Here is a 5,092-nt window from a genome sequence, read left to right on the forward strand (position 1 = left end):
ATGCGTGTTGTCTTTTCTGCCTCTACAGGAATGAATACCCCTCTGTTGACCTGCAGAACACATGAAAGAACAGACAGTTTAAAGGACCTGTTCATCCTACAACTAGGGGAAGCTTCTGTAGGAGGATATAGGAAGAAACTGTAATCTGTCAATGACCTCTCTGTTATGCATTCATGTGTATATGCAACCTGTATCCTCTTGTTGGAAATAGAGGTACATTATGGGTCTAATTCAATAAGAAAACCAACAAATATTCATATTATAAAAAAAGTAAATTTAAGTTTCCTCGGAAATCCTGCTCTGTATATGTCTCAGAAGCCTGGAGTTGGTCAGTCAAGAAAACAAAAAATTAATGTATAGCCGTGACCAAAAGTTTTGAGAATGACACAAATATTAATTTTCACAAAGCCTGCTGCTTTAGTGTTTTTAGATCTTTTTGTCAGATGTTACTATGGTATCATGAAATGCTTGTAATAATACTTCAGAAGTGTCAAAGGCTTTTATTGACAATAACATTGTTTATGCAGAGTCAATATTTGAAGTGTTGACCGTTTTTTTTTCCAAGACCCCCGCCATTCGCCCTGGCATGCTGTCAAACAACTTCTGGGCCACATCCTGACTCATGGCGGCCCATTCTTTCATAATCAAGGCTTGGAGTTTATCAGAGTTTGTGGGGTATTTTTGTTCACCCACCTCTTGAGGTTGATCACAAGTTCTCAATGGGATAAAGGTCTAGGGATTTTCCTGGCCATGGACCTAAAATTTCAATATTTTGTTCTCCAAGCCACTAAGTTATCACTTTTGCCCTACGGCAAGGTGCTCCATCATGCTGGAAAAGGCATTGTTTGTCGCCAAACTGCTCTTACATGGTTGGGAGAAGTTGCTCTCAGAGAATGTTTTTGTACCATTCTTTATTCACGGCTGTGTTCTTAGGCAAAATTGTGAGTGAGCCCACTCCCTTGGCTGAGAAGCAACCCCACACATGAATGGTCTCAGGAGGCTTTACTGTTGGCATGACACAGGACTGATGGTAGTTCTCACCTTTTCTTCTCTGGACAAGGTTTTTTCCAGATGTCCCAAGCAATTGGAAAGGGGATACATCAAAGAAAATGACTTTACCCCAGTCCTAAGCAGTCCAATTCCTATACCTTTGCAGAATATCAGTCTGTCCCTGATGTTTTTCCTGGAGCAAAGTGGCTTCTTTGTTGGCCTTCTTGGCACCAGGCCATCCTCCTAAAGTCTTCACCTCACTGTGTGGCAGATACACTCACACCTGCCTGCTCCCGTTCCTGAGCAAGCTCTGCACTGGCAGTGCCCCGAACCTGCAGCTAAATCAACTGTAGGAGACGGTCCTGGTGCTTGCTGAACTTTTTTTGCCGCCCTAAAGCCTTCTTCACAAATACAGAGGAAATATTTTTTATAGGATTAAGTTAAGTTTCATGGGGCAAAGAGCAACTTTGCAATTAATTGCAATTCATCTGATCACTCTTCATGTCATTCTGAAGTACAAATTGCCATAAAAAAACTGAGGCAGCAGACTTTGTGAAAATTATTATTTGTGTCATTGTGGCTGGAACCCCTGCCAACCCTAACAATAAGGACTTGCAAAGATGTACAACACATAATAGGGTAGCTAGATTTACTGATGATCTAGAAAATGAAAATACTACCCAGCCTTCTGTATCTCCTCTAGATCCTGCCAGCTCACATCCTAACCTCCTTTCACTTCCTCTGAAACCAAAAAGCCCACAGATTGAACTACAATCTCCAATTAAAGGTCAAGTCCATGGATGGTATAGGATTCCCAGATCCGCTACTATATCGCAAAGTGATTAAGGCAATTTAACTAGTGCAGGTACTTTGAAAATGTGGATCCAGTTAGGGAAAGCCATCCCCACACAGATCACAACAATTGATCCATAGTACTCTTAAGGTCCACCGAACATAATTAGCTATTTCTCATGACTCCACTTATAGGTAACCCACTATTACCCCTAGGACTTCAAGATGGGACTTTTTGAGCCCTACAGCTCTCTCAAAAGGGATGGCCTAAACACATTCTATCTATAGATGGTTGCAAATCCATTCAAGAAATCCAAAATTGACACCCCCATTCCTGTTGTGGAGTGCAAAGGAAATTTCACAGCTCCTTATTAAACAGTACAAGGGACAAACTCCCACACAGTCATTATTGGACTTTGCCTTGAAACAGAACCTTTAAGGCACAGCCTAGCCACTTCTTACTCCTGCCTCAACCCCCTCAGCCCCCCCAGTGATCTTCCCACCTTTCTACAGAAGTGGGAGCTCCGTGGAACCACCTTCTGGGCAGATCAACAAGAGAACATCCTCCCCTAAGGCCTCTGGGTACAGGAAACCGAATTTACACTTCTATCCTGGTGACACGTGTATCATCAACTTTCCATAAGATGTATCCTCAGTGCTTGCCCCTCTGTTGGAGATGTAAAAAACATACTGGTACCTTTTAATATATAGTGCCTTATTACGTATATTCTGAGAGCGCCAGTATTAAAATCTTGTCTAAATTTCCTATACAAGTTGGCGGAGTGACCGGAGTCTTTACCGGAGCTCTGCTGGAGTGTTCTCCTACTTTTATACATATCTGAGTTTTGTGCTGTCCCACACTGCTGGGAAGAAGGCGGATGCCTTCTAGATCTTCGGGCCGTGGCAAAGGAACCAGGAAGATCAGTTTTCCCACGGGTTTACCCCTCATGGATGGCCCCGAACTCCGACCTAGGTCCAAGTGGTGGCAGCGTGCAAGCATGGTGTCCCAGACGGATCCAACGGAGGAGTCTGCTGCCTCCACGCCGGGGATTCCGGAGGTCATGGTGGCGATTGCCTCATGTCAGTCTGCCATTGCTTTGTGCCAGATGACCCTTACCAGTAAAATTGAGGCGGTGCAACTGGACGTGGGCTGTATCCGGAAGGACATGGACAAGGTCCGCTCCCGCCTCACTACTGCAGAGGGGAGGATTGGCCATGTTGAGGACACGGTGGCGGAGCATGATGGTGTTCTCCGCATGCTTCAGTCCAAAATGAAAACCCTGAAATGCAGAGCAAAAGATGCAAAAAATCGATTCCGGAGGAACAATATACATATCATTGGTCTGGCAGAGGGGGCTGAGGGTAAAAACCCTAGGTCTTTGTGGAGGAACTCATGTGCTCCCTTTTTCCCTGCGGCTCAGCTGTCATCCTATTTCACGGTGGAGAGAGCACATCGCAAGCCGCTGCAGGGGGCCCCTCCACGCACCTTTATCCTTTTGGCTCCTTAATTTCAGAGACTGGGATGGGATACTGAGGGCGGCGAGAGCTGCAGGTGAGCTACACTATATGAATAATCGGTTGATGCTGTTCCCTGAGTACTCTGTGAAGATGCAGAAGCTCAGCCGGTCATTTGATTCGGTTAAAGCCGTACTCCGCGCCAGAGTGTCCTCTTCCCGGACAAATTGAGAGTCGTTGATGGGAAGGCAGTCCGGTTCTTTAATTCTTCCAAAGATGCAGCGAACTGGCTGGAGTTCCTACCCCCACCGGGATGAAGACCATGGCCTTTGCTACAATCTGGATACTACAACTCTGGCTGCTGTCTCTGGGCTGAGAGATATGGGATCTTTCTATTTCCTCACTTGTTGGGGCTCTTGTTACTTACCCTTGTTCGCCCCTTCTGTGTTTAAAGGCCTCCACCAGAAGTTTTGGGCTTCCTCCCAGACTTCAGAGGGAATCAAGACATCTTTGCTGCGTGGATTTTCAAATTTTGTACCCCTGGCCTGGTCCAGGTGAATATTCTGACTCAGGTTCTATCATTCCTTTTTCCAGTACCTCCTGACAGGAACTTTTTGTATCTTTCTCTGCTATCAGTTTCAGAAGGCAGGAAGGACTAAAGACTATTATGGGGTGATTCTCACTCACATTTTGAAACACATCTCTCAAGTTCCAGTTGCCTTCGGCAGGTTATTGGGGATCTAAGCGGTCTCAAACTTATGTGGGTTCTGTGGGTTGGGGGGGAGGGGAGGGGAAGGTCGGCAGTTGCGGACCATGGTTGGAAAAATGGGTTTTCTATGTTTTGTTACCTTTTTGTATATGGTTTTACTATATATCATTACACTGTTGTTCCTTTTATGGCATGGACTGTCTATCTTTAATATGTCCCTCCATCTGAAGTCTCATGGGGAGATGGAGTGAGGGCTTTTGTATGTGTGCTAAATTTCAGTTATGTTACCCTAGCCTTATGTCGACTGTCTCTGTGATTTCCTGGAATGTATGGGGTCTAAAGAGATCTTTAGTGTTTAATTAATTACCTCAAAAAAATATAACCCTTACACTGTAATTTGGCAGGAGACACATCTTGTGGGGTTATGAATATAGAAAAGAGAGCACTTCTATGGCCACATCCGTATTGGAGAGTTATAAATAGAAAAAGAAAAAAAAGGGCAAAAAACAGCCCATATAGGTGGTGGACATGCTTTTGGGGGGCATACTGGAAGCAGCACTAACCATGATGGCTCTATGAGGCTAATGGACTGGCTGCAACCTTATTGATACTTGTTAACTGCAGGTTAGGCTGTTACTTACCGCTTATAAAGATGCGGTTTTGCCTAGCTAACATATATACATTGGTACTTTGATTTAAAGGCAGTTCTATATGGTTGTCTCCATACCACCAACCTTCCCCCCCTTTTTTCTTGTTTTTCCTTTTCGCCTCTTCCCCTATTTATTTTGAAGAACATTATTGCACCAATATATGATTGGAGTGACATTTTAGGTCACTTACCATTGGTCACAAATATCTGAATATTATATACGGTGATGCTTGATGCCCAGCAGGGAGATTACCTTCTGTGGATTTTTTGACAAGTTAGTGAGACCTGTTTCTTCCAACAACCCCTGAATGTGTCCTGATGAAGCAAAACAGTGAAACGCGTTGACGCACAGGGGCTCACTGTTGTTCACACTGTGCATATATGTCATCTGCACCATGTATTTTTGTCTATTGTATAATACATGTTTTTAATTCTTTATCTTTTTGCTCTATTTGCGCAATGAATTGTTATCAATAAAATATACTTTTATATCCATT

Source organism: Aquarana catesbeiana, linkage group LG11 (genome assembly GCF_042186555.1).
Source record: "Aquarana catesbeiana isolate 2022-GZ linkage group LG11, ASM4218655v1, whole genome shotgun sequence".
NCBI lineage: Eukaryota > Metazoa > Chordata > Amphibia > Anura > Ranidae > Aquarana > Aquarana catesbeiana.